Genomic DNA, 13,148 nt, shown 5'->3' with positions numbered 1-13,148 from the left:
CTAGTAAGAGACTGAAGTTAAAGTTTATGTTGGTATTATGCCTTCTCCACAAGATGGTACATCTTGAAGATTCTGAATGTCCATTATCCCTCAAATAGCCTGCAGATCTGAATGGTGAGGCTTCTGTACCTTAGCTTCAATTCTTATGTCTTGCAAACTTTACTTATTCTGCATATTCGGTTTGAATTGAGGATCATCTTTTAGTGAGTATGAACTTGGAAAAGTTCCACTTGAATCAACCACTTCTTAAATACTGATAGTTTTACTTACTACAAAGACTAAATCTATGATACATTCAAAGAATGAAACAATTCAGATCCATGAGACCACTTTTGAGAAATCTAGCAAAGCGAAGAGGTCTCTGGCATTCTCATCACTTTGTCACAAAATAAAAATAGCTGACTAAAAATAACCCCTAATAATGACAGTTAAGTCATCAATTAGTAAAATTAAAAGTAAGTTCAAATATTTGTTCAGTTTCAATCACCTCCAATTTCTTCATAGAAACTAGCCATTTTATAGCCAACTTTTTATTTTAGAACTCTTGGCAACATATTTTATGGAATCTTCATCCTAATAAAGAAAAGTGGGTACCGTATTGTCCGGCATATACGACGACTTTTTATGCTAAAAAACATCCCCCAAAAATCGGGGGTCTTTTTATACGCCGGGGCTTTTCTCGCCCCGGAGGACACAGACTGCCCGTGTACTCCGGGGCGAGAAAAGCTGCTCCATGTCTCCCTGGTCTGCAGACCAGGAAGACACGGAGCAAAGCTGCGGAGGGGCTCCGGCAGCGGGGCAGCCCAGGCGCGAAGCCGCGGGGGAAGCCAGCAGCCCAGGCGCGCCACGGCTGTCCCGCTGCCGGCGTCCTCAGAGGCTTTGCTCCCGGTGTCCCTGGTCTGCTGGAGATGGTCCCCAGCAGACCATAGGCACCGGGAGCAAAACCGAAGTGGCGGCGGGGTGCCGCGCTTCTGAGGCTTTGCTCTGGCAAAGCCTCAGAGGCGCGGGACCCCCCCGCTGCTGCGGCTTTGCTCCCGGTGCCTCTGGTCTGCTGGGTACCGTCTCCAGCAGACCAGGGACACCGAGAGCAAAGCCGCAGCCGTGGCGGGGTCCCGCACCTCTGAAGCTTTGCCAGAGCAAAGCCTCAGAAGCGCGGCACCCCGCCGCCGCTTCGGCTTTGCTCCCAGTGCCCCTGGTCTGCTGGGGACCGTCTCCAGCAGACCAGGGACACCGGGAGCAAAGCCGGGGAGGCGCAGGGGCGCTGCCGGTTGGCCTCTTAACGGGGGGTAGTCTTATACGGCGAGTATGAGACGAAAACCTATCTTTGAACTAGAAAATTAGGGGGTCGTCTTATACGCCCAGTTGCCTTATACGCCGGAAAATACGGTATCTAAGTGAGATTCACTTAAATTGCAAATTTAAAATCGATATATAAGTTCTGTATTGCTACATGAATAGGCTTGGAGGATTACAGCTTTATTGCTAAATACCAGCAAATGTCTTTTACCATATACACCTAACTAATAAAATAATTCTATTGATAAAAATTTACAGATATGTAAAGTAAGATACTATTTGAGAACTTAAGGAAACATACAATGTATATTTTGAGATGTGATGACAGTTTTTATTTTAATGGTTATGAAGATTTAATGGTTTGAATCTCAATGCCAGTCATTACATTGTTTGACCTCCTCCGTAATTTCCCACAACTGTGAAAATTTAAATCTACTATATATTTGAAAGAAAGAGTCTATTTGTTCAAGAACTCCTAAACAGTAAGAGCTACGACCACCAAATTTGGTATACACCAGCTTCCTCTTAAAGCAAAGTAAGTTATAATAAGTGTTTGGTTGTGCCAGGAAAATGGAATGTGCCTGGAATAGAATTTGCTTCTCGTAAAACCATACAGAAAAGAGATGGAATCACTGAGTAGGTGAGGAGCTCGTTGAGGGTGCTCTCTTCCCCCACCTCCTTTCCGGGACTTCCCCAGCTCTGGCCGCTCACCCCCACCCCAGGAGCCATTTAGGGAGGACACGGGGTGGGGGAGTAAAGCCCCACCAAACATTTGTACTGGGACATTGCTGTCTCCCTTCAATGCATGGTTTGTTGCATTCCTCACTCTGGTTGGGGAGCACAGGAGACAGATGAATTTGGACCACAGCCAGAGGACATTCACCCCTTCCCCAGCTATGTGTGTTGGAGCTGCAGCTGCCATGGAGAGGTGCTTCTCATTTGGCCCCAAGCTGTGGTGAGAGAGGGCTGGGGTTAGCCTTTTCTCCCTGGGGCAGCCTACATACTGCACCTCTCATCCACAGAGCGATGATTTAAATTAAGCATGCACATTTTATTTTATTTTCCAAAAACCAAAATTAATTGACTTAAGGACCAAAGCAGTGCCAGGCAAATGTTCTATTACATAAAATTTAAACATCAGTATTCATTAAAATTATATAAAATCTAATTCAGCCAAGCCTACATATAAGCTATTCCTGTGAATGGAATAGCTTATAAGACACTTAGCCTTAACCTTCCCCCATTAATAATATTGTACAGTAACTATGTGACTACAGTTTCAAGGCATGTAGTGTTTGTGGTTCCCAATTTAATAAAACTGTCTTTTAGGGTCAGTTTTCATTTATGTTCTTTCATTTCAGCGCTACAGAGTAGAGTTATGGTTCTTCGGGTGCCTTAACTGTACATTTTCATACTGTAAAAAAATTCAGACACTAAGCTTAGCTGAAACTCTGAACTTTCTGGGTTTGTAATGGTTAGTTTTAGGCATAAGCTTTGAATTTTCTTTTTAACCTTTAAATCACTGTTACCTTATTTGCCTTTTATACCAACATAGAGGAAATCCTTGTACAGGCAGTCCCCAAGTAACGCGGATCCGCAGTTACGAACGGGGTTTGCTGCCCGTCTCCCTGGTTTGCTGGTCTCCAGCAGACCAGGGAGACGGGGAGCAAAGCCGCAGAGCACGCAGGCAGCGGACAGCCCAGACGCGCCGCGGCTGTCCCACTGCCGGCGTGCTCCGCGACTTTGCTCCCCATCTCCCTGGTCTGCTGGTCTCCAACAGACAAGGGAGACGCGGAGCAAAGCCGCGAAGGACCCGGGCGGCGGGACCATGGTGCGTCTCGGTCCCCCGCCCGCATCTCCCTGGTCTGCTGGGGGGGAGGGGGTGCAGCTTTTCTCCGGACACCTGTGGTAGAGCAGCTGGGGCGCTGTCAGTTGGTCCCACAGCGCTGCTCTGGGCGCTACTGGACCAACCCGGCAGTGCCCCAGGCGTCCTGATTCAGCCGCTGCTGGTCAGTTCCAGCAGCGGCTGAATCAGGACGCCTGGGGTTCTTAAGTTGAATCTGTATGTAAGTCGGAACTGGCGTCCAGATTCAGCCTGTTGAAACTGATCAGAGGCTGATTCCAGGAAGCCCGGGGCAGAGCAACTCTGCCTCAGGCTTCCTGTAGTCAGCCGCTGGTCAGTTTCAGCAGCGGCTGAATCTGGACGCCAGTTCTGACTTACATACAGATTGAACTAAAGAACAAACCTACAGTCGCTATCTTGTACATAACCCGGGGACTGCCTGTACTGTTTCCACGTTATCTCCCCTTCATGGCAGTTTCAGTAGGAATTCTTGCCATCCTCCTACACAATCAGCACTTTTATGGACATATAGAGAAATTGGTTTAAAAAGAATAAATAAGTACTCATTCATCCAGTTTCTAGAAAGTATGATATTATAAACAATATTTGAAAACTTCACAAATAATATGGGGGTGTCAGGTGATTAGAAAAAAAATGTAATTATAATAAACAATAAATATCACTAATTTAAATATTTTGTGTGTCTTTTATGTTTTCAAGTAGTTGATTTGAATTGCAACACGGGATACAAAGTATACTGTGCTTGCTATTTTTTATTACAAATGTTTGCACTGTAAAAAAAGAAAAAAAAAAAGTAGTAGTATTTTCAGTGCACCTGATGTAAGGAACATTTTACGATCTCTTTACCATGAAAGATGAAGTTTCAAGTGTACAGAAAATAACTTAAAAAAATAAGTGTATATCTTTAGAGCCTATAGGTCCTCTCAGTCCTACTTGTTCAGCCACTCAGGGCGAGTTTGTTTACAGTTGCAGACAAGAATGCTGCCCACTTCTTGTTTTCAATGTCAACTGAAAGTGAGAACAGGTCCTCACGTGGCATTTTTTGTAGTTGGCACTGCAGGGTAGATATGTGCCAGGTTAGCTAAACATTCATATCTTCCTTCGTGCTTTAACCACCAATCCAAAGGACATGCTTCTATGCTCATGATGCTCATTTAAAAAAACCTCATTAATTAAATTTGTGACTGAATTAATTGTGGGAGAATTGTATGTCTCCTGTGTGCCTGCAGTTCTGCCATATATTTCATGTTATAGCAATCTCCAGTGATGACCTACCACATGCTCATTTTAAGAATATTTTCACAACAGTTTGACAAAACATAAAGGGTATCAATGTGAGATTTGTAAAAATAGCTCTAACACTTGACCTAAGAGTTAAAAATCTGGAGAACTTTTCACAACCTGAGGGACTGTGTGTGGAGTATTCTTTCAAGAGCAACACTTTGATGCAGAAACTGTAGAATCTGAACCATCAAAAATAAAACCAGACTTCTGCTGATGGCATCTGACTCAGGTGATGAAAATTGGTTGGTCCATGCTGTTTTGGATCATTAGCAAGTAGAACCTATCATGAAAATGGGTGCATGTCCCCTGTACTTGTGGTTGAAGCCTGAAGGGACATAAGAATCTTTAGCGCATCTGATGTAAATATCTACAACAGTGTCATGAAAGGGAATGCTTCCCTTTCATGTGACACTAAACTAGTTGGCAGCATTATCTCCTGCAAATAGAAATAAACTTACTTGAAGAATTGGCTGAGCAAGGAGGACTGAGTGGACTTACAGGTTCTAAAGTTTTACATTGTTTTGTTTTTGAGTGTATTTATGTAATAAAAAGGCTTATCGGTTAATCTTGTCTACCACACACATTTCCTCCCACCCCGCTGCTTCTGATATCGCTCTCCCCAGCACACGTGTCGTGTGTCCTCACCCCACCCCCCGCTGCCTCCATCAGAGCAGTCTCTGTCCACAGTGAGCCTGGGCCCACCATGGGCAGAGGCTGCTTTGCAGCTGCAATGCTTCTCTGCAGGGGAGGTCCAATTGCCCCACAGACAGACACAGCAGGCAGGAAGACAGTCTGCACAAGGAAATGGTTTTGTTTTGGTTTTTTAACTTGCTCCCCTCGCGGACCAGCTCTCTCTGCCAACCTGGGCTGCTGCCTCTGATACCTGATATCTAACATCCCTACTGTATACTTTGTATTCTATATTGATTGACATTAATATACTTTAAAAAGTAGATAAGCATCCAGAATACTGAATACATTTCAATTATTGTTCTTTTGTTTAACAGTCCAATTAAAATAGCGATTAATTGTGATTTTTTTTTAAATGATGCAATGTTAATCAATGACTCTACAATAAACTTTAACATATTATATTGTTGGTAACTCTCCATATTTATGATTTTAAAAATACTTTGCATTTTTGTGTTAATTTCTTTTTATTACAACTAAATGTTGGGTGTACACTGATGACTGTTCTCCTTTAATCATCATTATGTATGAGGTTTTTTTTACAAAGATGTTAATAGTCGCAAGAGTCTTTCTAATAATTTTCTGATAGTGTGTGGTCACTGGGGCCAATATTTCTTTGAAAAAGCACTATTATATCATTTTTAGCCATTTTATTTGGGTACATAAGCATTTATTTTGAAAAGAAAATTCAGTGCCACATTCTATGTTATGTGCAGAAACTTGTGGCTTCAGGTCTCTTGAAGTTCCCCCCTGAAGTGCAGACAACACTACAGCATTTGCCCTTTAAAGGGTCGGGGCTTTTCTCGGAGCAGACTGATAGCAAGCTGCACATCCTTAAAGATTCTAGAGCGATGTTGAAGTCCCTAGGTATTCATACCTCTGCCCCACAGTGTCACTCGCTGAACCTGAGACCGCATAGGGGATACCATCGGGGATTCAGGTTTGACAACAGACAGAGGAATAATGCCAGAGGCCCCAAGAGGCGCTGTCGCTCAGCCTTCAACCAGAATCAAGGGTCCCCTAGTAAGTCCCAGGGCCAGAGGTCAGGCTTTTGAAGGTACACCCGAGGACTGAGTACCAGCCCCAGTGCTAGATTGCCCCTTCTTGGACAGACTGTCCCCTTTCCATTGCTCTCAGAGCACCATCACTTCGTACCAGTGGGTCCTTGACATAGTGGCAAGGGGATATTTTATCCCATTCCTCTCCACCCCTTCCCACCCCCGTTCCCCATCCCTCTTCAGGGACCCCTCTCACGAGTACCTTCATCAAGAGGTCTCTTTGCTCCTATCTTTGGGGGCAGTAGAAGAGGTTCTAATCGAGTTCAGGGGGAAGGGCTTTATTCCCATTACTTGTTCATCCAGAAGTCCAAAGGGGCCTTCGACCCATCCTGAACCTTGGGGGGGGCTCAATGCCTTCATAAGAAAATCAAGGTTCAGAATGGCAACGTTAGCCTCCATCATCCCATCACTCAATCTAGGAGATTGGTATGCCACACTCAATTTGAAAGACACAGACTTTCACATTTCCATTGTCCCTCACCACAGAAAGTTCCTGCGCTTCGTAGTGGAGAGAGACCACTATCAGTTTGCAGTGCTGCTGTTTGGCCTGTCCACTGCACCCAGGGTGTTCAACAAAGGCATGGCAGTGGTAGCAGCCTTTTCGAGGAGGAGAGGGCTCCACATCTATCCTTACATGGACAGTTGGCTCATCAAGGGTCATTCCAGAGACTAAGTACAGTCCCATATCGTGTTAGCCAAGCAAACCTTCTCACGGCTGGTTCTTTGTTTTGTTCAAAAAAAAAAAAAAAAAGTCGACCCTCACATCCACTCAGGTGATAGAATTTGTGGGCGCAATATTATATGCCACAATGGGGCAGGCATCCATTCCAAGCTCCAGGTTCAGGACCTTCAAGCTGCCCCTATGACCACCATGAGGCGCTGCTGGGTCCCATAGCAGCGTGCACTTACATAGTGCAGTACGTACCAGACTGCGCCTCTGACTCCTCCAGGCCTGGTTGGCAAAGGTCTATAGGCCAGCCCGCAACCACATAGATGTTGTGGTCACTATCCCTGCGGAGGTCCTGTCAACATTGTACTGGGGGCTTAGGGAGAGCAAAGTGTGTGGTGGGTTCCTGTTACTCAACCCCCTCCCTCAGTGCAGCTGGCGACAGATGCCTTCAATACCAGATGAGGGGCTCACCTGGCAGACCTACTGACTCAAGGTATGTGATCTGAGACAGAGAGGGAGTTACATATCAATGTCAGAGAGTTGAGGGCAGTTTGTCTGACCTGCCAGGAGTTCCTCCCTCATTTGAGAAGCAACTGTGTTTCTGTCCTGACAGACAACACAACAGCAATATATATCAACTGACAGAATGGTGCTCATACATCTCCCCTCTGTCAGGAGGCGTTAGCGCTCTGGGATCTTTGTATTGCGCAAGGGGTACACTTGCAGGCAATCTACTTCCTGGGGGCCTGCAACACCTTAGCAGATCACTTCACAGGGCCTTTTTGGCGCACGAGTGGTCTCAAGGAAGAGGTGGTTCACCCTCTTTTTTCCGCAGGTGGAGAACTCCCCTCCTAGGCCTTTTCGCATCTCAGTCCAACAAGAAGTGTCCCCGGTTTTGCTTGTACTGAGGACAAGACCCAGGGTCTGTGGGGGATGCCCTAACGATGCAGTGGCCATCTGGCCTCTTATGTACTTTTCCTCCCTTCCCCCTGGTTCATGAGGTGCTCCTGAGGGCCAAGAGGTACAAAGCAACATTTATTCTCATAGCCCCAGCATGGCCCCACACTGCTGTCCCTATCAGTGGAGGACTCCATTGCCTTCCCACTTGTCCCACACCTGTTGATGCAGGAGCTCAACCAGGGCCTTCTGTGTCACCCAAACCTACAGTCCCTCCACTTCACGGCTTGGAAGATCCACGGTTGCATGGAGGAGAGCTCCTCTGTTCAGACCGGTGAGGCGGGTGCTGATGAAGAGTAGGAAGACCTCCACTAGGGCGACCTATCGGGCTAACTGGAGAAGGTTTTCAGCTTGGGTTGCTCAGGAAGGGGAGGGAACCCCATGAGAGCCCCCATCCCCCTAATTTTAGACTACCTTCTTGGCAATAGGGATTCTCCACCTCCTCTGTAAGGGTACATCTAGCGGCCGTCACCGTCTTTCGCCAGGAGGCTCCGTCTTCACCCACACCATCGTCAAGGATTTTCTGAAGGGGCTGGATAGGCTCTATCCCCAGGTTAGGCAGCCCGTCTCCTAGTGGGACCTAAACTTGGTGCTCCGGGGCCTCATGTGGGTCCTGTTTAGCCACTGGCTACGTGTTCTCTCTCCCACCTGTCCTGGTAGCCACTAAAAAGGTGACCTATCACCTTGGCTAGGAAGGTATTTGAGTTACGAGCCCTCTCTTTGAAACCGCCATGTACGGTGTTTTCTAAGGACAAGGCGACTGTCCACACCCCGCCTTTCTTCCTAAGGTAGTGTTCCTGTTCTATATGTCTCGGAGATTTTTTTTGACCATTTTCTATCCGAAGCCATAAGAGAGACAAGCACTCCACACACAAGACATTAGAAGGGCTCTTGCCTTTTATTTAGAAAGGACTAAACGATTTTGTAGATCCACTTAGCTCTTCATCTCTATAGCAGACAGAATGAAGGGCCTTCCAGTGTCAGCTCAATGCCTGTTCTCTTTGATAACGGCATGTATCAATGTGTGCTATGACCTAAAAGGGAAATTAGCCCTGCTGCTCAGAGCCCACTCCACCAGAGCGCTGGCCTCCTCAGCGGCATTCCTGGTGCCAGGTGCCAATCGTAGACATTTGTAGGGCAGCCACATGATCTTCAGTCTATATTTTCACCAGTCATTATGCAATTACACAACAGGCTAGACAGGACGCACCTGTTGGTAGGGCAGTGCTACAGTCTGTTTCCGTTTAGGATTCCAACCCCACCTTTGTAGGAATGGCTTGGGAGTCACCTAAGTGGAATGGACATTAGCAAACACTCGAAGAAAAAACAGTTACTTACCTTGTAACTGTTGTTCTTCGAGATGTTACTTATGTCCATTGCAATCCCGCCCACCTCCCCTTTGTCAGAATGTCCAGCAAGAAGGAACTGAGGGGTTGGGGGTCAGCAGGTGAATATATGCACGGTCATATTAGTACCACTCCAGAGGGGCCCCCGACTGGCCCGAAGGGTACTGCTAAGGGTAAAAAGCTTCCAGAAATCATGCACACGGCATGTACGCACCTAAATGGAATTGACATAAGCAAAACATCTCAAAGAACAGTTATGAGGTAAGTAACCATCTTATTCAGTGGTTCCCGACCTTTTTTTATACCGTGGACCAGCAAACCCATTCACAAACTTTTGGCGAACAGCTAACATTTTATTTGCATGTTAATTATGCAGATGAATATGCAAATAAATGTTTCCAGTCCACCAAAGTAGGTGATCTGGCCCCCAGAGCCACCACACAGGAGCCAGCTTCAGCTCTGGCAGCCGCCACAGATCAGCAGTTGAGAACTGCTGATGAAGTTAATGGCGAGTTTCCATTAGCAACAGGTGGTCCACAGAAAGGATTGCATTGAGACACATGGGTCACAGGCCAAAAAGTTTGAGAGCAACTGCTTCTGAGTATTAGCTTGTCTAAAAACAGAAGTCAGAAAACTAACATGAAGTTTGTATGCGTTTATTTTTTTTATAGCGTTGCTCAGTATTCATGTGGAGTTTTATGTTCAGGAAAAGGAATAAGTAACTAGACATGTAAAATTAATATGATATGGCTACACAATGTGTGTTTTTTTCTTTTGCTCAATTGCACAGGGTTTTGCATGTTTTCTAGTGAGAGAAAAGTGAGGCCACTAGATGTGTTGATGTACCAAATATAAGGAACCACTCTCACCAAAATCGACCTCTTCCTACCAAAGTTCAAAATGAGTACTCCATCTTCCTCTTTTGATGTTAGATAACTATATAGTTGTCTTTTGCTCTTCTTAAAATCTTGTACTATGATGTCTTCTGTAACTCCCCTCTTCTAGGTCTCCTACCTTGATAATCAGTTCTTCAGAGGATCATCATCCTCCATTCAGCTTTGATGCAATTCCAATTGGCTCTCTCCTTGGTACCCTTCTCTTTTTCCTCTACATCTTATCTCCAGATAACTTTATCTGCAGATACCAATTGACATACCATCTCTGGGCTGATGACTCTCAGATCTACTTCTGATCTGTCTGGTTTTGCAGGACAGCATCTCCTACAAATCTGGACTGCTCTGCTTTATGGTGCAGCTCACAATGGTGGATCAAAGAGCTGGCACTGCATGGCCTGGCCTATCCATGTACCTTTTGCTCCTTCTTGCCACCATATTCTTCTTTGAGTACTTGTTTGTGTATATGCAAATTAGGTATGCACATGTACACACTAAGATTTTCCCATAGTATCACTGATAGTCTGAAACATCCCATAGCTCTTGCTTTCATAAATGTACCATTTTTTCTTCTAGTTATTTGTATATTGTTAGTGTTTATAGTTGTGTAGTATAGTTCTAGTTCTAGTAGTGTACCCCTCCCCTCTTCCTTTTAGAACCTGTGGAACCATGGTATGCCATGGTCTCCAGGTTCAAAAGTTGTGAGTTTATGCAAAGCGCATTCCTTCAAGTGACCCTCTCTCCTGCCTGCTTGCCTTCAGTGCTGGGGTGATGGCCACCATTGGGATTGTTGCCACATCTGGCTCTGCACCCACAATCTGACCCAGTGCCCAAGCACCTCTTCAGCATGGAGCACTCTGGTGCCAACCACATCAGCTCTGAAGAAAGACTTCTCCAGGCACTATCACATGCCCATGAGGATACCATCAGAGAGGCATCTGTCTCGGTCACCAGTGCCCCAGAAAAGGAAGAAGCTGGAGGACCAAACTTCCCCAAGAGGGCCCGTCCTCGAACTCACCAGTTAGGCATGTGTTGACTCCTACCCACAACGGGAGGTGAGTCCACAGCCACAGAGTTCCCCAAACCCACTGGGAGCCCCTATTGCCCTGGAAGTGGCAAAAAACTTGACACACCTTTTGGTCTCATTCTGTCTCCCTAGGCAAGAGAAGTCTCTGCTGCCATCAGTTCCTATATACCCACAGGTGCACTGCAAGGGTAAACCTACCATTACATCCAAGAGCTCCAAACCCAGAGGTGCCTCCACGGCTGGACAGGTTCTAGGCTCTCATTGCTTGGTAGTTAGAAGTTTGGCACATCCCCTCCCTACCAGCTGGGAGAGACTTGATCCTCTGTGCTCAGCAGGGAGCTGCTGCTATAGCTGAGGGAGAAGTGCCCCTACCCTAGCCAGGCAGTTCTATGCATGGCAGCCCTGAAGCCCCTGGGTAAGGCTCATTAAGCAGCCGTGGGGCCGTGCTGCTGCACTAGAGGGAACCTTGACCATGTTCAATAAGGACAAAGTCCAGCTTAGGCTTTACCTGGCTCTTCTGAAAGTAACATTATAATTTCACCTGAATCAGGACTTTTTCCTGCCTATGTTGTATCCCAAGCCACATTCTACTCCCAGGGAACAGAAATTGCACTCACTTGAGCCTACCCCTGTAGCCTCCTACTCCTATATCAAGAATGCTAAACCGTTCTGTATATCTGTTCAACTATTCATGGCAGTCACAGATAGGATGAAGGGCCAGCCAGTGTCTGCCCAACATATATCATCATGGATTATGTCCTATGTCAGAGAGCTACAGGTTAGCAGGTCTTGCTGCACCTCCAGTCATAGCACATTCTACCAGAGCACAGGCTTCTTCCACTGCCTTTCTGGCCCAAGTTCCTACTCATGAAATCTGTAGAGCTGCTGCGTATACTTTGACTTTGCATTACAAAATTATTCAGCAAGCCAGAGCTGATGCCCATTTTGGACAAGCACTGTTACAGTCAGTGGTTGACTCCAACCCCATCTCTTAAACTTTTGCGTGAGAGTCACCTAATGGGAAGACACAGGAATAAGCACTTAAAGGGGAAAAGGAGATTGTGTATCCTCTTGTAACTGTTGTTCTTTGAAATGTATGGTTCATGACTATTCTAGTACCCACCCTCCTTCACCTCTGTTGGAGTACTTGGCAAGAAGGAACTGAGGAAGCAAATCAGCAGGGCACCCAGACCAACCCTACAAGGCACAGCTATGGCAAAATCTTCCAGCCATCATTACACATGCAAACACACCTAATTGGAATAGATATGGCCAATGCATCTCAAAGAATAACTTACAAGAAGGTACATAGCTGTGGGGCGGAGAGGGTTTGGGGGGGGGGGGGGTTTCTCTGCCTTGGTAGCAACAGTCATTTGGCAATTAGTGCTCCTTTTGTTTCTTCTATTATTTTCCTTTAATATTTTTGCAGTTTGGGAGGCAGCAGCAAGCAATTTTTCTGTCAAGCTTCTTTTATCCTCCCTATGTTGGTCTTCAGGATCAATTAAGCCATCAGATTGCTTAACTTCAGCTATAATGTCTCCCTGCCAGCTTTTCTGCTCTTATAGACACATGATAGAGTAACCAAGAAAGCACTGGATCAAATCCAAGCAGTGTTCCATTTGCAAGGCAGCTTTCTCAGGCTGGCAGAGTCCTTCTAGTCTTTAGAGACTTTCTTTTTTCCTCATTGGAGTCACATTTGTGGGTTGACCGTCCCAAATTCCTATCCAATTTATAGTCCCAAGTTATGTCACTGCTTTGGAATAACTCATCTAGAAGCAGAGAGGAGTAAAGGGGGGGGGATTTTTAGTCAGCACATATGGCACCAAATCTTTGATCCACCTCCATGAGCTATGGGTAGTCTAGATTTCCAGAATTTTGAGTGACAGTGATAGCAGACAGGAAATAAGAATTTTTTCTCAGTCTGTCCAAACTAAAATCTTGAAGTGCCTCTCTGACATGTCCTTGTGGCTATCTAGCTATTAGTTCAAATTCAAACATTGCTGAAACAGAGATTGAGGTTCCTATATCCATTTTAGCTCATGATGAGCAATGCTACCATCCTG

General features: G+C 45.8%; 1 protein-coding gene across 3 annotated transcripts in view; it reads left to right on the top strand.

Moving 5' to 3' along the window:
• The window catches only part of SMC4 (structural maintenance of chromosomes 4), a 94,560-nt gene that overhangs the window by 15,954 nt on the left and 65,458 nt on the right, over positions 1 to 13,148 (top strand). The gene's annotated exons all lie outside the window — the stretch shown is intronic.

Source organism: Pelodiscus sinensis, chromosome 10 (genome assembly GCF_052426305.1).
Source record: "Pelodiscus sinensis isolate ZL-2025 chromosome 10, ASM5242630v1, whole genome shotgun sequence".
Lineage (NCBI taxonomy): Eukaryota > Metazoa > Chordata > Testudines > Trionychidae > Pelodiscus > Pelodiscus sinensis.
The sequence above is the reverse complement of the archived record's forward strand: the minus strand, read 5'-3'. Positions and strand labels throughout refer to the sequence as shown.